The sequence below is a fragment of the Mixophyes fleayi genome, chromosome 4 (assembly GCF_038048845.1).
Source record: "Mixophyes fleayi isolate aMixFle1 chromosome 4, aMixFle1.hap1, whole genome shotgun sequence".
In the NCBI taxonomy this organism is placed as follows: Eukaryota; Metazoa; Chordata; class Amphibia; order Anura; family Limnodynastidae; genus Mixophyes; species Mixophyes fleayi.
In genome coordinates, this window is record NC_134405.1 from 96893859 (window position 1) to 96916284 (window position 22426).

Genomic DNA, 22426 nt, shown 5'->3' on the forward strand with positions numbered 1-22426 from the left:
CCGAACTCGCAAGTCTATCCACACTCGAGAAAAGGGATTAGTGTCAGGCGCCATCCCTACTTCTCTCCAGCGCAGGATCGGTCGCCTGCGCCCGATGCCAAGCAACTGGACGTGTCATTTCCGGACGAACTCTGGTTGCTCCGTGCTTTCTCCCAGCGGCGGTGTGTGACATCACCGCTGCCGGCAACTAACCCTTCCTGGTTCCTCTATATAAACAGGACTCTGGCACCATTAGGGTGGCAGAGTATTTGGTCTTACCTTTACTCCAACGTTGTGCTTCTGCATTCCAATTACCTGATATTATTGGCTTCTGACTTGGATTCTCCCTGACTACTCTTTTGGACTCCCCTTGGTATTCTGGATATTGGTTTCTGACCTCTGCTTGCCTTGACCTCCCTTTTGGCTCTAACCTGGTACTTTGTTGCTCGGGTCGGCATCTGACTTCTAGCTTCGCTGACCATTCTTCTAGACCTCCCTTCGGCACTTCTCTACCCGCTTGGCCTGACCTCGGACTGTTTACATCCATACACCCTTCTACTTTTCTGGGAGCTGCCCAGGTGAATCACGACCTGTGCATCCATTGCGGTTGAAACTCAAACCCTCTTGCGGGGGCTCCTTGGAGAAGAGCAGGGGCACGCTAAACTCCATGATTCCTGGTGCAGCAGCGACTATCTCAGCAAATAGGCACAAACCTTTTACCAGTGCCCTGACAATTAGACTGACCCGGTGGGAAGTTAGAATTGTTCCATAGAGGTGTGATGGAGATTTATTAGAGAATATTTTTTGGTAGGCCCATTTTTGGTAGGCCCTACAGTGTAAGGTAGTAGGAATGTAGGTCAACCCAGGAGAGGGAGGCCAGAGGACCTAAAGAGGCCACAATTTGTCTAAGATGACCAGCCTTAAAGTAGGCTTTAAATAAGAAAACCCTCCCTGGGTTGTGGGCTTCTTGACATGTGCCAGTTTAATTCTGGGAGACTTGCTGTTCCAAATAAATTTTGCAAAACATTTTTAAATAGTACCCCAATGAAAAGATTTAGGAACATTCATTTTCACAGCAATTTCCCTGCCCAGCCACAAGATTATTAGAGTCCACCAGGTGAATAGGTATGATTTGATTCTGGTGAGCAGGCCTGAGTAATTCACCTCCTGGTAGAGGGAATCATGGGACCTAGTAATGTAGACTCCTAGATATTTTATCTTGATTTTTCCAACTAATTGAAAAGTAATATGCTGACCTTCTTGGAGAGGAGCATTTTGAGTATTAAAACTGCAGAGTTTGCAATATTAATTTTATAGCCTGAAAGGTTGCTACAGTGGTCCAAGATGTTGAGCAGTTTTGAAAGGGAATTCATAAGCTTCTGGAGAGTTAGCAAGACATCATCTACGAAAAGTGGAAATTTGCTTTGCAAGTCCCCGTCTCTACTCCTCGTATATCCAAAGAGGCCCTGATGATAGCTGCAAAGGGTAATCCTAAGGGATGGGAGTATAGAGATTTAGAAGCTTTCATAACGGCAAAGTGTGCTAAGGTCTGAGAGAGGAATTGCCCGGAGATCCTGCTGAAAGCCTCTGCATCTAAAATAATTGAGGGAGTTTTTCTGGCATTTATAATATGGCTAAGGTCAAAAGTTCCCCTTCTGTTATCCCTTGCTTGTATGTCTGGGACAAAACCCACCTGGTCACAGAGAACGATAGAGCTAAGCACGGAGGCAATTTGCAAGGTTTTTTGTGTTTTTTATTGTCGTTATTGAGCAAGGAAATTGGCCTTAAGCATTTTTAATACTTTCTTCCAACTTTTTTTTTTCCCATAAAAAAAACAAGCAGGGGATGGAAGGCTGATGGAAATCTGGGCCATGGTATTTGCGGCATAAAGGGGTTGACGACACCAATGCCATGTTTCCTGGGGTCTGGCCCTGCCCAGGGACCATCCACCTTATAGTAAGCTTACTTGACCCTACCTAATGTCAGCATTATTCAACCTACAACCTACTCCCACTTTCAGAATATATTTAACATTCGGTAATTGTTTTTGATAACTGTATGCCCAGGTATGTAAAACGGTTTGCTGCCCAATGTAAATGGAAACCAGAACCCCAAGATGGGATCCCAGCTCCCCTAACCATATACATCTCCGCTGACTTGTGGAGATTGACAGAAAGGCCCAAGACTGTGCCAAAGGAATTGCAAGCATCCTTTCCAAAGTGGCCTGAGGGTTACCAATATATAAGAGAATATGATCACGAAAGCTGTCATTTTAATTTCTTTCTGGCATAGCAAAGGATCCAGTGCTAGATTGAAGAGTAATGGTGAAAGCAGACATCGGTGCCTCGTTACTCTCTGCTTTGAAATCAGGTCTACCCGGCACCATTTAATTAACAAAACTGTAGTAGGATTGGAGTAGAAATAGTGAATCAGTGCCAAGAAGTTAGCATTATGTGAATTATATATTATAACATGCATTTGCTTAACCTAAAAGTATTGAATACCGCCACGAAGATGGCAGTAAAATTAAGGTAATTTACATAGTGTAAAACCATTACATATCATGGCACACATTCCAAGCTACCCTAACTTCACTCTTGTAGTTAATTACATTTTCTCACTTGCAGAATAAATGCTTCATCTAGTGATGTAGGCGTGTAAATTTGTGCAAAATGTAGTGTACACTGTGAGAACGCCCTTATCCTCCCTAATCTGCTCACTACTCAAACTAAATACTGCTATTTCACAAAAGTCTGAGTGAGCAGAGCATGTAGTGGGCATCTCATTTTAGAGCATGGCTTTTGCACTGTGAAACATTTATTTATAACTACATAAAGGATTCCCTATGTATCTATGCTCCACGTAAAACACATAAAAAGCGCTGGTGGTCACATGGATCACATACATAAAGGCACATGCTCCATTCTCATGTGAGTGAATGGAATGGGGCATTTATGTAGGGATGGGAAACTACACTGCCAGGCCCCAGATGGAAATATAAAGGGGTAAAGTGATGTTGGCCCATCCTCAGAAGGCCCCCACTCTGCTCTTCTGAGTATTCAGACCAGTCACACCCAGTTTTGGGCTTTCAGTCCTAGACTTCACATGTACCATCCCCTGTGCATGCTCAGAATAGCAGACCAGGAGCCTCGGGAGAATGCATTTCATTGAAGGCAGTGTTTTGTCTATGGCCTTCCCCTGCCAATAGAGGTCCAATCCGAGGACACCGCTGCATTAATCTGCCATATTTCACCGTACTTGGTGGCATTCCTCAAAGCTGGTGCTGGGCATTCTCCCACATACCAGCAGCATTATTCTTCTTTAGCTATAGTAAGGAGGTGCGCTCAGTGCACAGCACTGTACTTGACCAACAGGTTATTTTTCCTATTGTCTGCTAATTTTTATTGTTGTTTCCCGACACAGCACATCTTCCAACCATATATCTGTCTGTTTGTTAGTCGGACCTTAGGTATACATTGAACCTGTGTGCACTGACCTTTGGCTTATCTCTAACTACTTTTACATCTTGCCCCTTCATTACTGGTCCTTCTTGTTTCAGCTACACCCCAACGTCTGGGACCCTGGGGGCTGCTCCTTAGTGCCTCAGCTGAGCCAGCACCAACCAATGTTCCACTCCCGTTGCTTGCAATATCCCACCACAATCCCTGACATAATCTCTCAAATGTATAGTGTAAGTTTCATTGCGTGTTACTGCCAAATAAAGTTACAGATAAAGGGCCTGATTCAGTGAGAAAAATAATGTATGCAACTATGGCTATTGATGATGGGGGAGGGAAGGGGCGATTTAACACATGTAATGTAGAAGGGTGCATTCAAGCAATTGTGTAAGGATTCAGACTTGGACATAGTTGCATATATGACTGTAAAAGAGGTTTATTTGTGTGTGTAGTCAGGTGTAAGTAGCCAACGATGATGATCAACCCCCAAAACTTGCAAACTACTTGTTATTAGTGCTTTGCAAATGATTTTCAGACACTTATTAAGACTTTAGTAGTCGCTCAGCCATAGACTAGGATTTGATGAGTGTGTTGTACGCATGTCGGGAAGATATTCCTGCAGTATTGGCTGTTATTCAAATTTAAAAGATGCTTCATAACAACTGCGTTTGTAACATATAAAATTAAAGTTGTTTGTACACGTAAGTGTCTGAGGGGTGTGTCTGTTGTTAAACAGACGAATCTGCTACTCTTTCATCCTTGGACACATGGACCTCTGAATATGACGTACATACACATTCACTTCTTTGCAACTTTTTCAATCGTAAGTTACGTTACACTTCCATTCCACTCTGAATTAGGCCCAAAGTGGTACATTCCAACTAACTTACTGAATGTTAGGTTGGATACATACTACAGAAATTTTCTCCTGATGTATAACGATTTCACCAATGATTTCACCAATGACTCATTAAAATTAAAAAAGTCCTGATCAGCATGCTGATTCATGTGTACACATTATACACGTTTTACAACATATACCTTCAGATCTGTGCTCTTCATCTGTCATAACCATCGGCTGAAAAGATCATGGGGTATATTTACTAAACTGCGGGTTTGAAAAAGTGGAGATGTTGGTTATAGCAACCAATCCGATTCTAGTTATCATTTATTTAGTATATTCTACAAAATGACAGCTAGAATCTGATTGGTTGCTATAGGCAACATCTCCACTTTTTTAAACCCGCAGTTTAGCAAATTTACCCCCATGACTCTGTATACTCTATAGAGATCCGGATCGTGAGTACATACACACTGCAGAATTGGTACAACATAGTTCCATCACTGAATTAAATTTTTAGTCCAGTTTAAAAATCAAATCGAATAATACAATGAGCTTTGGAATGATAATTGTTCATCGTTGCACCGTACACACTAATGCAATATTGTGCCAAATAGTCATTTTTCGGGTGATTGGTCTGATATTCGACTGAAAACACTGTAGTGTGTACCCAGCCTTACTTACTAACACTGCATTTAACTATAGCAAAGCATTTGCTTTCAATGTCTAATTTGATTTACATACACTAAAAAAAGACTAATTGCTGATTGATTGCTGAGGTTTAGTTCAAATTTACACCTAAAGGCAATGTAGGTAAATTACCCTTGGTGCCTGGTTTCTGTGCACCACACAAACTGTTTCAAAGTCAGTATGAATATGAACAACTGAATAAAAGGTTGAAAATGAAAAAGTTGAAACTTAAAGCTGCAATTGAGCATTGAATGTTTTTTCTTTAAATAGAAAGCTAAGTACCTTTTACGTATAGATACTTTTTCTTAGCTATCCTCATACAAGTCACTATCTCATTCATTATCAAAATCTCTCAGCAGGGAAAACAAATATGGCTGTCAGATACAGCATACTTGCCAACTCTCCCGGAATGTCCGGGAGACTCCCGCATTTTGTGAGAGTCTCCCGGACTCCCGGGCGAGTGTGGCAATCTCCCGAATTCTGCCCACTTCACTAGGAAGTGCCCCACTTCCTAGTGAAGTGGGCAGAATTAGATCCCAAACGCCGCGATTCCCGGTGAATCGCGGCGTTTGGCCCCGCCCCCGCTGTCAAATGACGCAATTTGCGTCATGACGTCACAGGGGGCGGGGCCGAAATGACGCGATTTCGGCCACCCCGCCCCTTCACGCCCCCCTCCACTGGCTGGCTCCCGGAAGGGAGCTGAAGAAAGTAGGTAAGTATGAGATACAGATACAGTCTGCCTGCTTCACAGACACAGGCTCTCAGTCTGTCTTGTGATGGCAAAGAGTGCAGAAGGAGTAAGAGATTTTTACACTGAAAATAGAGCTCAGCCATGGTAATCACATTACACTGTGGAAATTCGGCAGAATTACAAATCATTAACAGCAGTCTGAAGAAACAAACAAAGGAAAAAGGGTAATTACCAAACTGCTTTAACTTTTTCGAGGGATTGCTGATTTAAAAAAAAGTGATGAGCTGCCCTTATGTGCAACATATTAGACATCTGATTTGGCAAAGACCTCACTGTTAGGATGAGCCAATATAATTAATACTTATATTGTACTTTTTTTTTTTATTAAGCTTGGTGAGATAAATCAGTTCTGGCTGTCCATTTTTTTTATTTTAGGGCTATTCACACATATCTACTGTGCCATTATATTCTGTTTAAACTATTAGTAAGAATATATAATAGTGTGCTTTTGCCTCAACACAAAGCCACTGATTTCTGCGGACAAACCCAAAAGTATCAAACGCTCTTTCCCTATGCATAAAAAATTCATGTACTTACATAAGTCTAGAAAACAGTATTTATGCTGCTGATGTTATATATATATATATATATATATATATATATATATATATATATATATATATTTTAATTAAGCACAGGTCTATGAATCATCAAAGTTTAACACATGTTCATTGGTGACATTGACAAACTCTCATTTGCCGCAAATACTTCCTTTACCTGTTTATCACTGTGAGGAAACACTTGGGTCAGGCTATATGGCATTGACTTTCTATGAGCTAGGCACCATTACAAACAAATTCAAATTACAGATTAAAATTAATGAGTACATTTTTGCTGCTCAAAAAGTAAAGGAGGAAATTTTGCAGCATATATAAAACAATAGGATACATAATAATCAGTACAAGAAGACTCCAAACATATTTGTTGATCTATTAGAAGTGTATGGTTATTTATTGTTTGATTCAGTTCTGCACACAGGCCACACAACCTGTGGATTTCTGTCTGTACTAGTAGGTAATTACCCCAACAGCATTGGAAAAGTTTCTGGGTCTTCACCATGGTATGTACACTGTAGTCTTAATATTCTCAGTCTCATGTAGTTGTTGATTCACTTTATATTATTATTTTATATTTATTAAGCCAAAATACATACCAGTATGCGGAATTGGCTAATGTTGACAAAACCATATAACATTCTAGAAAAGTGATAGATATAAGAATAATTAATATATCCAGATCGCACACACTGTGCATATAAGAGAAGCTTGTGCCTTAGTCATAGGTTTAATTTAAATAAGTCTTAAACTTTAACTGTACTATATTATTGTTTTTACATTGTTATCGATTTTAAATTAATATTATAATTTTATTATACACTGTTATTATATTTTGTACTTTTGTTGCATTGTGGTGTTTCTTCTATTGTTGGATATGAAATGTTGTTTTGTTGTTTTTGCTCTGTGAGAAATTATTATTCTCAGCATGGCATCTCTCTCATGGCATATTCTTGGCATATAACCAACTATGGAGACAAGAAAATGGTATTTTTGCAATAAATAGCAAAAATCTTTCATAAGTAGGTGACTGGTTCATCTTTTAAAATATATATAATTGAGTACAGCATTCACAAGTTTATACACTATTTGAATGTGTATGCAAACCATTTATTTTAGGTGGTATATGCTATGGCAATCTCTGATATCCAATACTGTTCCATGATTAAGTTACAAGTACCAGTAGTACATCTCAATAGATGACAAGGAGAGGGTGAGAGGTAAAGAGAGAGCGAAAACATGGAGTTGAGAGTTATCATGTCATCACTGATCGTTAGGTAAACTTGTGTGCTATAAGCATACTTACTCTCCCGGAATTTCCGAGAGGTTCACGAATTTTGGGGAGTCCTCCTTGACTCCCGAAAGAATAGGCATCTTCCCGGGTTTTGGTGGAGGCATGGCTTAATGACGCGATTCACATCATCAAGCCACGCCCCCCCGCATGAAATGCTCTGGATTTCGGCATTTCATAGCAGGGGGTCGGTGGCCCCCTCCTGCTCTTGTCTCATGACCTCCCCTCTGGGAGGGAATAAGCAAAATAACACTGCTCAAATACATTACATTATTATGGATATTACAAGTCACCTTGGATTCTGTGGTCTATATAAAAGTTACAAAACTTCTCAGTGACTAATTTATGACAGCATATACTATTACATATATTATTCTTGTGGATTGTGACATATTCCCTTTTCTGGTGAAGGCTTTATGACGTTTCTGTATAGTAAACTTCTACTATTGCTTTAACACCAATTTACATCAAGATGTAAAATAATGTATATAAAAAATTGCTAAATACATGCAGAGAATATGAGGAATATATCAGTTCTCTCTGCAAATCATGGATCATTGTTTGTTTTATATTTCTGTGTCTTTTCATTTGATTTTACGTGGTCTGTAGTTCCAATATAACTGTCTCCAGAATGTATTAAATTAATGCTTTTAAAAGGTGTCAGAGGTCTACCTGCATCTTGTCTGGCTATACTGCAGCAAGTAGGGGAGAGAAGGTTTGAAAGCCTATACTAGAGTCTTTTGCACTCACTTAACACTGGCAGGCTGGATTCTCTAGCAGACAAGATAAGTGAATACAGTAAAACCAACATTATTATTCGTCAACTATGAGGGATATTATTTAACAAAAAATAAAGCTTGGAAGTAGTTGTAATAGTAGTAGTAGTATTAGGTTAAATAACCCTGATTCTCTTCTATTTTTGTAAATGTGCTAAACATGGTATATTAATAAAAAATGGTACACAGAGCAAAAGCTACTGTAATTTATAGCAAAGAATCAGACATTTGCTTTCAATTTCTTAACTGAACTATTAAAACTGCAGTAAAAATTTGATTATTTGCAATGGGTTAAAGCTCTTTTTCTGTATGCAACAAAATTGGCATGAGCTTGTTTTGGAAAATTTAGTATAAAAAATAGAGCTCACCCTAGATAAAGGCATTTTCTGGATGCCAGTCAAAGTAGAAATGCAGATTATTAACAAGACACATTTAAAGGATTCATTGCAGAGTGCTTTGATCTCCTGCAAAGTATTGCTTCAGAATATGGCCTTTCTCAAGCAGTATAAATTTGTTGTGCATCTGATTGGAACACTTCCTACTTGTATATACTGCCCTGAAGAACACTATATACATTCTCTGCTTGATCCAAGACATAATAACTTTGAACAATAGGTTGTGTTAATATTTTATGTGCAGTTCCAATTCTGTAAAATGTATTATCATACTTACCAAAACAGAACTACCATTTTGTTGTACTGGGAAACTCCACTGAATCACTTTTCTACTTAAAAAGCGTTTTAGCAAAATACTACTAAAAGTATATTTTCTTATTATTTACAGCCCTGTTCATTCATGATATTCAATTAACTAAGGTATGTTATTAAGCAAAATGGCTGTTTCCCATGGTTTTTAGAAAACTGCTAGCACACATTTAATTAAAGGTAAATTAAAGATAAAAAGTATGGTATAAATACAACCATATGGAGTATATTCTATGAAACAATAAATAAACTAAACCAGTGGATCCCAACCTATCTCAGTGCGAGGCACCTTTAGGGTCTCCATAACTTTTTCAATGCACCTCTAGGCCAAAATAAATACCAAGTAGTCCCCCTGCCTTGCTTATCCAGCTTACTACCGGCTCGACACCCCTATAAGATCGCCGCAGCACCCCAGGGATCCGCAATGCTCAGTTTAGGAACCACTTTATTGTACAATTATTAAAAACATATTTTTGAATTTTAAATTCATGCTATAATGTCACTGTATAAGTAATCACAACTGTTGTTGCTACACATCATATATGAAGATAATGCCTAGAAAATATTGCAATGCTCATTACTGCTATAACCAAGGCAGCGTTAATTAACTTGCTATGATGTATTTGCAAAAACAAAAATGCGGAATTGTCAAGAATGCAATTTTGCTGTTTATGCCAAGTGTCAAAGCCCATCCCTGTTCATTTATAGATTAATTAGAAACTTCTCACCTTTATAACACTTTCTTTGTCTTTTTACACAACACATAATTTTCTATTCAAGTATTTAAAATAATGTGCCTCTTCTGCACCAAAGATGTGAGAGATTTAATAGTTTTTTTTAGAATTCATTTAAAGGGAGATAAAAAATAATTATAAAAGGAACAATGTATCTTTTTAAACATTGGAAATATGAAAATGTCTGGAGATATAATTGTAATATTAAATATATTAGTCTTTACTATAATAATATTTTAACTTCTTAATTACAGTTCTAGGCTTTGGGTATTATGATCATCAATATGCTACTTTTCAAATATCCACAGGCTGTGGGAATGAAGAGATAACATTTAAATTACCTACTGATTCCTGTGCCTTAAAAGAATCCTCCATTGTACTGTGTGGAACAGGAAACATTAAACCACAAGAGATCGTACCCACCTTTGTCTATTTATCCCACAGATTCACAAACATAGAGGTTTCTTGCTGTGTTGAAGTGCTCAGAAAAGTTTCTTTACTCCAAGTAAAAGTTTTGTTCATTGGACCAGAGGGCAGAATGACTGCATCCAGGGAGCTTACTAACTTCTGCAATTAGTCTTTTTACACCCAGATTCAGATACACACTCAAAAAAATGTGCGGATGACTGATCTGTTAAACTGAATAAGTTCAACTTCTCCCTCTCTTACTCACTCTCTCAAAATTAGAAACAGGGTAGGCAGAATCTCTGTCTACATAAATGCTAGTAACCTGACCTAGTGCCTGAACAGCACATATTTACACTTAACCCCTTGTGTGCACCACAGGAGGATGCTGTCCAGTGCAGGAACGTGGTTCCTGGGATAGGAAGTGTGGAAGATTGGATTTGTATGTTGTACAGAGGGGATTTTATTTACAAGTATTTGTAATCCCTGCTGCACATTACGTTTTACCTAAATAAATGTTAACATTTTAAAATAACAATCTTCTCCCTCCTGTGCTGGGATTTCATTTAAGGAACCTGGTGACTTTTCTACAAAGCCAGGCACTGATCTTCTCTGACATTTTATTGTCACATTAGTCAATGTCTGCCAGTAATATGTTAGTGCAGCTTACAGTATATTTTACATAGGTCCAGCTTCTTCTAGGTGGGGTATGAAATATCCACATTTATAGACACTCAAAATGTTTGCACAGTTACATTTCGATATGCATAATGTCTACTCATTCAAAAAGTCAACATAAATAGATGGATGTAAACAAAAAACAAAAACGCGACACAGGTAAAAAAAACCCTAAATGTAAACAAATAAAATGGCGTGCCACCCCTTCCCCAAACAGTGTAACCAGTCTAAGTGGTGCCAGCCTGGACTGGTGCTAGCACAAATGGGAGGGCAAAAAGAGTGCGGAACCCCCCGATTTTACAATTACCTGCACTAAGCTTTACCAGCCAGGGCTAGTGGCACTATAGCAGGGAAACCCGCAGCGTGGGGTGCTACTGCCATCATGCCACACCCCAGGCCAGTCAACCCGGGGATGGGTTTCTTAGGGAGATGGCCCCCTCCCTCCCCAAAGTTTAACCAGCCTTGTGCTGATAGCACCCCTAGGGCAGTCGATATGGAGTAATGTTGTTTAAGTGTATAAATCTATTTGTCCTTGGTGCACTTCAGATCTCAGCATGCCCAGGCTGTCATTGAATGTATCGGCATGCCTGAGCTTGTAATACTACACGCACCACCATACCCATTTCTGCCAGGGCATGCTGGCACTTGTGGTTCCCCAAGTGCCAGCATGGTGTGGCACCCAGGGACGCTGGGACCTGAACTGCACCAAGGAAAAATGTAAATAAAACTCAAGAGTAAAAATGATTTTCTTTTAAATAAAAACACCTGTACACTACCCTCATTCACCCTCTTTATTGCTCATCTAGATCCAGGCTCTTCACATCTGCCGTTTTTTTTATTACATTGTCGAAGTCAGCAAATTGGATAAAGTCATTTCAATTAAAGTCAAGCAAACTTGGTTGTCTTTGTCTGAAAAGATGCGTACGGTACGCTACGGCGTACAAGGGCACGCTACGGCGTGGAAGGGCGTACGCATCTACTACACATGGCAGCAACAGTAATTGGTCTTTTACCATACATTCGCACAAACACGCATACTTATAAAATAGTACACATTAATGGTAGTTGCAACACATAGTCAGTTATGTCGAAATGTAGTAGTATTTATATGTTACATTAGAGTTACATGCATATTAGAGAAATACACGGAACAGGTTGAAGGAATCATATCATGAATGGTATCATAATAAACCTCTTTACATATCCTACTGTTTGGTTCACTCTGCGAGGGAATCGCAGAGTGCATACACAAGTTATGAACGATAGGGAATTATGGACTACTTAAGACTAAGGAATCTTGGCGGGAAGAGCAGAGCATACCCCCTGGAGAGGTGACCCCCTCCTTTGGATTCCTTAGGATGAACTAGCCAATGATTGACAACCCCTTGGACCTTCCTGAGACCTGGACCAATAGATGCAAGCTATACCATCTTCATTGTGTTACTGTATTTTTGTGTGTATATAAGCAGCAGCTTCACATCTAGTGTTCAGACATCTTGTCCCCAGACTTCAGGATTGAATGCTGCACACTGAATCCAGAGCGCCTGCGATAAGTAACGGCTGTATTTATTATCACTTCGCTTGAGCATATTATTCTACTATTTGCGAATAAATCTTTGTGCGTTGGAAACACAACTCGAGGTTCGACAATCGTTATTGGTTAGCGACACTACGCACATAACAACATGTATATTTGTTTACATCCATTTATTTATGTAAACCTTTGTATGTCGACATTTTAACAGTGTAGACATTATGAATGTAGACATTTTGACTACGTCCCCTTCTTCCACTAGGTTATATGCAGAATGCAAATCTAATTTGGTCACTGACTGGAACATTTTATATCAGACAGGAACTATAAAAAATTTTGACTGTGATTTTCAGGAGATCTACAGCACCGAAAGCCGATGTTCACCCAAATAACGTACTAAATATTAAAGGCTCTTCCCACAGGATTGCAGTGGAACAATGTTTGGTACCCCTGTGCTTTGGAAGATACTCAGTTCACTGTCATATACACAATGGTTATTTATCCTGCCTAAGCAGGCAGAAGAATGTTGAACTTCACAGATTCCTTATTGTTGCACATAATGAACACAGCATTCATTACATAGCAACTTCTGCGGCTGTTTACTAAATTAATAAATAAACCTTGACAATTCTACAAGACAGAGATGCTAAACCACAATGGCTAAATAGTTCTGTATATCTCAGACAATAACCAAATCATTTCACTAATGATCTAGCTGAATACCAAACCCAATTTATTTTGGAATGTAATTTAATACCAATCGAAGTTTAATGTATAAATTTGGCCAAACCCAAATCTTTCTAAAACTAGTATAGACTCAATTAAATCCTGAACTGAATACTGAATCCGGTACATACTTATTTTATTCCTATAATGGCCTATTAATGTAACTGGTGCTGTACAACCATGCACAACTTACATCGGCATTCTCCTCAGGTCACACGTTTCCAGTATTTCCATGGTCATGCCCACCACTTATCAGTACCACCCACAGCCTGGTACTAGATGGCATAATTTGGGCAATTTGGCTATTGCATATATTTTATTTATATCGAGATTTGGGTTGTTGAGGAACCATTGGAGAACAAATTTTGTTTTGGGCTCCACACTTTCTGAGTTGGAGGCTACTAGGAGTTAAGGAATACAAAAGCCTTGTAAAGTTTGTTTGTTTGTGTTACAAGATGCTTATTCATTTAGGAATATTTTAGTCATAGCTGTCAATATAAATATGATAAGTGTTTTAGAACAATTGCGTTTCTGGCAAGGCTGTGATATTTATTATTTAATATACTCAATCTTGGGATTGAGGGGGGCAACACTGTTGTCATAAGACTAAGATGAACATTGTTCTTAATTGGTGCTGAGAGATACAAGAGAGAGCTACACACAAGGATATCATTAGCAGTGTGTGTGTGTGTGTTTACATGGGGAGTAGGATAATAGCTGGATTTCATAAACTATACTAATTACAAAGCAACACACAATCCAAAGGCATTTTTCTGCTTTTCATTATTTATTGGCTTTCATAACTGCAGTAATCATGGTATCAGGTTATATAGGATTTATGTGCAAAATCTGTCTCCCTAGCTGTTGTGGAACTACAATTTAAGATACAGTAAATTTGTTAGAGAAAAAGTGTCAATCCATTTGGATGCACAAAGGAAATATCAAATAAAATATAACTTTTAATTAATGTCTTTTTTTTAAAAAAATACATTTTTAAGAATTATAAAAAAAAACATTTTTATTAAGTATAGCAGCAAAATATTAAAAATAGAAAAAATAGAACTGGTGAATTTCCTTTATGTCTGATATTTATTTGCAAACATATGTGCTTACCTAGCATTTATAATTAATTACTGGAAAGTGCTTAGTACTTAAAAATAACTCTATTAAGTTCTCATTGGAACCTGTTCTAAAGGTTCCTATAATTGGATAGATTATATAAGCCGTCTTTCTGTTCTGGGATTGCGTGATTATGGGGTGTGTTCAATCTTGCTTGGCAGACTAAAGATATCTACCATATGTACCCATTCAATTAATTTACATTGATGTCTGTTCCTGGGCTCAGTGTTCCTCCTTAGCTAATCTGTATCGAGAAATCCCTTTTCGTCTGTTATATACTGTATGTGGTTTGAATAAAAGGTGAATTTACTTACAGTCTTATTGGCTACTTATATAGTTATGTTGATTACACACTACAGGTTTTCCAAAAGACTAATTTTAAAACACCCTATAATATCTTTTTCTAAACGCATATCCTTTTCTATCTATTTATAATATTTCGAAGAGTAGTGAAGAAACAATTATCTTTTAAAGAGGCATTAATTAAAAGTTACATTTTATTGTCCAAATGTCTCAACCACACGGAAATGTTAGTAAAGCTTATAAACAGAATGTATGACACCCCAGAAAAGTTACACAAAATGTGGCCCTCCACCTCCCCCCCCCCTACCAACATGTTGGCGAGGGGAGATATACTCAGAGAAGGGAGATATACTCCATACGTTTTGGTCCTGCCCGGTGATACATCCCCTGTGGAATGAGGTATCCACGCTCTTAAATAAGATTTTTGGCTACCCAGGACCTGAATTGGCCCTCCTACACCACTACTCAACTTCAATCCCGAAGTGGGATAGATATGTGATGGGGCAGATCTTTGTAGCCGCTAGAGTGGCGATCGCCCAGGCGTGGAAACAGCCCCTCCCTCCTCCACTGGCAAAGGTTATCTCTAAAATTAATTTCAGTTTTGAAATGGAAACTCTTGGTGTGCCTTATTCCACAGCGGCTGCCTCCCCATTGGTGAAATGGTGGGCGCGGCATATCTACGTGACTGAGGGAGAGGGGGCACCAAAACGGGATATATTTCAGATATAGTAGCCAATGTAAGGCTGTGTGCTGAGATCAGCAGGCACCCGGTTTAAAGTTTATAGTACGCAGCACAGTGAGTGAGCAAAAGGTTATGTCTGACTATTGTATGTCGGTCTGTATGGTTGTTTCAATCTCCTGTTTCTGACCCAGCTTCTTGTCTTCCACCCTTCCCTGTCTGCTTGTAGCCCAGACATTCAGCTCTCTTCTGACATTGAACATGTTTGTGTTTCATCCCTTACAGTCTAGTACGACTTGGATCATCTGCTGTACAGTGGGGCTTACCTGGGGCTGCAATATTTGGGTGTCTACCCACAAAGTCCATCAACTTCTTGCAGGGGTGCTTGGCGAAGATTGGCCGCTCATTTAAAGTGTCAAATGCCCCTTCTTATACTTTTAATAAAATGTCCCTGGCTATAGTACTTCTTATCCTGCCACATACTGTCCATGTGTGGATTAATCTGTCCCTTGCTCTTACTCTGACATACCATAGACTCTGGTAGACTTCCTCAGATATCCCCAGTCTTAACTCCATTTTTAAGAATTGTCCCAATTTACTATGACAGACTGGCTATTTGCACCTTCCTCTAGCATCACCTGTCCCATTCCTCAATTTGTCATCAAGCTTTCTCCTTCCATGGTAAACGTCCATTACCCAAATACTTACCCTGCCTTTCAGGAATGTTTTGGCTTCTAGTGTTCCTGGACCTCAGGGTCTTCTTTCCACTTCTGTTAGATAGATATAAAGGGTAAAACTACGCACTCACAGCACTATTTTACAGGAAGCTCATGCATCTGTTTGTCAGGATGGCAGTGTAACTGCAGCAATATGCACCTTCTGATGGGGGATCAGAGCGTTCCTAGATTAAATCTATGTACTCATGTGTCTCATATTGTGAGCAGTGCTAGTCAGATGGAGTGGCCATACTCAGCTCTCTTATTTGATCCATATACCTTAATAGGCTACAACAGCCTGGTGTCATAGCCAAATTTATATGGAAACCTGAAGTAATCCAATTCTGCAGGCTAGGTATTCAGACATGTTTTGAAAAGCACCATAAGAATAAACATCTCCTTATGTTTATTAACTTCATTTTTTTCTCCTTGAAAATCATCCATGTAGTAATGAAAAATGATTTAAAATGGATTTGTAGGACAACCTGGGAAGTGTAAGTTTACATTGTTTACTAAAATCTAAAAAAAAGTTCTAACCATATATGTCATTTTTTCCCATTCAGTTACAAAATTCAGACAAGTTCCAATTCAACAGCATTGACTAGACTGATCATGTGACCTACACCATAATTAGCTTCTGTGGTGTCACTCAACTTGAGTATAAACTGCTTGGCACAGAACAGTAAATTATAATTTGCCTTTGGACAAGTATGTACTGTATACGTTCACTTTGTATGCTAGGCTAGACATCAAATAGTCTAAGGTAACCATATTTTATATCTTTAAAACATGTCTTTACTACCAATCGACTGCATTTAACATAATTCCATCCTCATAAAAGTACATATGAAACCAGTTTCAAAGTAGGTGGGGCTACTGTAAAACTGTGAATCAGTTTATAGCAGCACAGATTATTTCAGGAGACAAGTGTGATGAGATTTGGGAGCCAATGAGTGAGAATGACTGGTGTTATGATGCGGAAGGAAACAGAGGGAACTAGGTAGCCACAGACTGAGTTTTAAATATTTTACAGACTTCCCTAACAGCACAGAATACTGATTTGATGCTGTTGTCAATTTGTTAATTGAAGATTGTGTTGGCAAAGTGCTTCCCTATGAAATGAACTTCATACATCCAACTTGTTTTTTGTGTATGGTTAAAGTCTTATTATACACTTTAAAATGTAATATTTTTTTCACAATACTATTTGTAATCAGGGTGCCAAAAATAGTTTCAGCCTTGATGTTATCTGAGGTTCGGAAGCTTAGAGTAATGTTTGGTATAAAGAAAGTGCAATACATGCTAGGAATTATCATTCACAGACATTTCTAGATTGGCAGCTGGTTTGGGACTAAGGAAACACAGCAGGGTTGATCTGATGTTGTCTTGATGAACATTGATGCTGTGCATATGCTGGAGGAAATACTTGTGTTAATGGGGTCTAGTGAGTTCAGGGATCCCTTGTTGGGTGAGAGAGTCACTCAGACCAGTGTACAGGAATACTGTTACCTGTATCCCGATCCTCCTCTGTGCTGACTCCTGCTGCTCACTGCATGCCATTCCCAATATACATTGTTTGACACACTGCTGTATACCGCTGTGTACTGCCTGAAGTTGACCTATTGCTATACTTATTGAACTATTGCTATGCTGTGCTGCTGCAGTGTCTGTCTCTCTAGCACTGAATTGCTATGTGTAGTCTGTTCCTACAACTGCTGTGTCCAGTGATGTACACCTGCTGAGTTTTAGGGATCGATGGTATTAAGGAGCCACGAGTGCTTGACCTATCTTCACTTTGTGGTTGTTGCAATACATCCTACTAGAATGTCAGCACTGTACTACATTACAGTTCATCAGCTTCTTCCTTGAGTTTGCTATTCCAGTTCTTTGAGTATAGCTAGCTGTCAATGCTGAACTTCTTCCAGCTTGTCCACTTCATTGTTAGTAATTAATGATCCAATTATGAGTGCATCTTCCTGCAAGCATTGGTGCTGGGCCTCCTTACAGCTTATCCCTATGAAGGCACTGATTTCTTAATAGAGTGCATATATACAGTATATATATATATATATATATATATATATATATATATATTACTATTTTTTGTGAAGTTTCAGAAAAAAGTGGATGTTGTCGCACTAAGTAGACACACCAAGTACACATCTGTTTATACATTTTATTGGTATCATATTCTCAATATTTCTATGTATATGTTGTGATCATTCTTTTATTGAGGTCCTACCATCCAGTAATACCCTCGGTCATTAAGGAGTTCGAACGTAACAGCAGGAAAGATCTAACCACTCTTTAGGATACTAAATGTAATTTATTAACTACAAAACAGTGTGCCTTTACTTTTCCAGAAATGCAACTACTTGCCTCGGGCTTACATAGGTCACTTTCCAATCTAGGGACAGTTTGCAAGTGTCCACAGAGCCCCTTTCCACTTGCTAAAAGATATATGTGTATGTTCTCAGTGGTGCAGATAATAGGATGACAGCTAGTGGTCGAAGTGAAATGTAAGTGAGTGGAATGTTATAGTGTTACAATGAAGACAGTAGGAGAAGTGGGGGTATGGTGTACCACCATATCCACCCCCACTTCATCCACTGATGGCAGCCTATACTTTCAAAAGGAAAACTTTTGTATCCGCCAGGTGTGTTTTGTAGGGGAAACTGCATTTCTAGCAATAAAGACAGCCCTAAAATCCCCTCAATCTCATTAATTATTTAAGAGTGGGATGAAGTTGTTACAGGCAGCATTTTAGAAATGTACGTGTTGGAATTAATGAAGGAGTGGTCCTAATCCGATAGTAGGCTTTTCCCAGCATGCACATTTCCATCTGGGCCCTCAAGTGATCTACCAAAATGTTTGCAAGAAGTGACTTCCCAATGTGGAATTCAGAAATATTCTAGGCTGGTAATAGGTGCGTTTCCATAAAACATCATGTGCTGCGCATCTGTAAAGCCTTACTGTCTGTTTATACTAGTACATACTATTACAGGTTTACTCTGTTTATTTTGCAATACAATCCCCTTGTCTCAGCATAAAATGTATCCGACATGTTTTGTTTCCAAGAAATACCATAGGACATGGTGTTCTACAATTTACTTTTTTAGAGAACACATGAGAATTACTCACCCTGTCCTTAAAGTGCTGGGAAGTGACTGGCTGGTGTTTATTTGTCTGCAAACCTTGAAGCAGAGGCATAAGATTTAGAGATACATTGTTCCTGATGTAAACAAAGTAATTGCTGATACTGCACGTACCACTTTGGAATACATCTAACACATATACCCAAATATAGCAAATTAATTTATAAGCTTAGATTGCAGCAAAACTTTCCAACACTTCTACTACATGCTTATAAAAATGGCTATTATATTGCAATCTGCAATTTCATTTATAAATGTGTTTACTTAAATATCTACAACACTTTACATCCACTTTTAGAGTTGATGCTAAAGAAGTTTTTTTATTAAAGTCCTGTCACTACAAAATGATCTAGGGCATTAATTTCCACTTAGAATGCCATGTGTTGAATGATTCACTATTACCACTTCTAAACTTCTAAATTCAATTCTTTTTTTAACAGTTTTAGAGACTGAAATGAAGAGAACAGAAAATGTAATAGGAGACTTTAGAGAAATGTGATATTGAATAAGCAGTTAGGATGCTTCATGAGTACAAGGACATACTGAATGTTGTATAGTACAACAGTAATATACCGTGAATGGCCTTTTAATAATAACTGTGTTATTTTCCTGTTTAGGATTTATTGCAAGTATATGCACTACAACAACAAAGCGGAGATAGCCAAATTTCACACAGCATGAGGGTGAAATGCTTGGTTGAGCTGGTGATAAAGAAGCTGCATACTACCATCCTGCAGCTCTCCGCGCAAGCCAAACAGCGAACCCAGGATGATATCATTGTGCACGTCAATGCCGGGGCTCCACCTGGAAGATAGGTGACTGAGGTCAAGGAACAGTAAAAACACGCAGTTAATTTTTTCTTCTTGTAAATGATCATGTGCTCTGCATACCTAGTACACTTCTTCTAGTATTTGTTAAAAAATAGAAACAGTGTCCAAGGTAAGACCAATACCATTCATAAATTTAGAAACTTTTACATTTTCAATCGTACATTGCAACCATTTTTCAAGTCTTAAAAAAAATCTTTATGGATGGGTAGCTTTCTGTTATTATTATGTGACCTTTAGCCCAATACATTGATTTCTATATGTATGTCTGCACAAATATTTGGAAATTTTGGACAGTATAAATTGCAATATTTTTAACTTTGACATTTCACACAGGTGGCAACACTTTAAGTTTTGCCTCAACGACAATCTGAGAGACCACCGCAGACATGCTAAGAGAACCAGTGGTGGTCCCATGGCGTCCTAGGACATGTATAAAGGATCAGTTAGTGCAGAGTGTGGACCGCATTGATAGCAAAGACAGCCCCACCCAACCACATCACTATCCCCCAGTAATTTTCAGATCACAATACATGCAGAAACTATTCAAATGACTAATGTTTTGTCTAATATTATTCACCCCAACATAAATATACAAGGCTCTTATAAAATGGAAATCAAATAAAACCACTAAAACCTTTTGCCTTATACTGAATCCTAACCAGTCTATTTAATAATCTGCCCATGTTCTTCAAGATTACTGTGTATTTTCAGTAAAGATCCTTTAGAATTTTTAAATAGATGCATAGCTAAAATTCCCATCAAGACAAAGATATGCAGTTTTAAGTGTTTTTAAGATTGTCCAATCATTTGGTGTAATTGTTGCTATACATGACCCCACATATACACGTAAATCCAAAAAACAAACAAAAAAATGTGAACTGACAAATGAGTGTGATGAAATGTACTTATGTGATGCAAAAACGTGGATGTTATGGACACAGACACACATGCTTATGATGATTTATTGTCATCCACTATGTTCGTTGTAGATGCAGATATTGATGAGCAAGAGGACACCACCATGGAGGACACCTTGTGAGGGTGCTGCTGCACAACAGCAGCCCCAGGATGAAGAAGCGCGCGGCAGTGGGCAGTCTTCAGGTCTGCAACTGTTTTATGATCAAATGCATGCTATCAATACAAATTTGAAAGCAAACATGGAGCAAATCAGTACAACCCTTACCCTGACCCTTTCCACTTTTCAAAACAATCACAGTATCTTGGAACGCCTCGTTGCCCAATATGTCACCAGTATACCTCCTGCCCCTATGCCACATGTTTCTACTCATTCTCCTATGCCTCATTTCTCCCCTCGGGCCCCTATGCCACATTTCTACCCTCAGGTCACTATGCCATCAAGTTATGTTTATAATCCTTCCCAATGTTTCGCTCATAATCTTCTCCAAGGTTTCCATCATTTTCAGCCCAAAGGTTTCCCTCCTGCCCCACTGCCTACTGCTGCCCCTCCAACAGCTGATGCAGCATCTGCTCCTCCACCAACAATGGAATCCACTGCACAGAAGACCCGGAGTAAAATAAAATGAGCAGCACTAAAAATGTTGGTCCACGGGACAAGCGAGGGCGCAAATCTAAGTAGTGATATATCTTTCACGTGTGGTTTTGTGTGTCAGTTTTTGTTGTTGTTTGTTGCACTTAATACACAATTTTGTAAACAAAAATAGTTTAATTGTTTTTTGCCCATTTACTTTAAGCTTTACATTTGAATCAAAGCCTGAAAGGTAGTTACATGCAAAGTATGATGAAATCACATACTCTTTGAAGCCAGGAAAGTCTTGGGAATCTGGAGGACTAGGATTAATGACATCCTCCTACTGGACAGCAACCTCAGCCTCTTCCACCCATGGAACCCCACTCCTGAGTGTGATGTTATGGAATACCACACACATAGCAATTATGTTGCATACAATATAAGAGCTCCACAAGACTGGTCAAGGGCTTTCAAAGGCCAAAAGTCCTCTCCATATCCGATCTGGTGGGCGTATGTGCTGAATTGTATGAAAATTCTTGCTCCATGTGTGGATTTTAAATGGGAGTGAGGAGCCAAGGTTAGAAAAGGTATGGTTGTCTCCTTACAAAAAAGCAAAAAAAACTATTGGTAATGAGAAGTTAAACATACAAACAATTAGGGAGATCTTTGTACATGATATGGCACTACTGTAATGCTACATTATTTGACAATTGATTCTACAAGTACACCATAAGGCAAAGAGGAATAATATTTTGCAAAGGTGGTAGACTTGCAATTTATTACTACAATGTATACTAATCTATTTAGGACAACAAAGGGTTTATTGTTAATAATGATGTGATAGAAAGTAGTACCTATTAGCCACACGTCACCATATGGCCTTGCACCTCCTTGCCTCTGTTGCAATATGCGCCACATGCCTGATTGTCTAAAGGAGAAAGAGTCATTGGTGCTCCCCGGCCGTCTAGCAAACAGGCATCGAATCTGGAGAGATGCATAACATATAGCCTGGAT

General features: G+C 38.7%; 1 protein-coding gene and 1 long non-coding RNA gene across 2 annotated transcripts in view; one reads left to right on the top strand and one right to left on the bottom strand.

Moving 5' to 3' along the window:
- Window positions 1-10534, bottom strand: part of ANPEP (alanyl aminopeptidase, membrane) — a 69559-nt gene extending 59025 nt beyond the window's left edge. The window contains exon 1 of the mRNA XM_075207799.1: window positions 10202-10534. The gene's annotated coding sequence lies outside the window, so the exon portion shown is untranslated. The remainder of the gene's footprint in view (window positions 1-10201) is intronic.
- LOC142151791 (uncharacterized) lies at window positions 5752-21514 on the top strand. The gene is made up of 3 exons (XR_012691248.1): window positions 5752-5883; window positions 19711-19908; window positions 20913-21514. It is a non-coding gene; the product is annotated as an uncharacterized LOC142151791 (long non-coding RNA).
- Window positions 21515-22426: the final 912 nt, after the last annotated feature.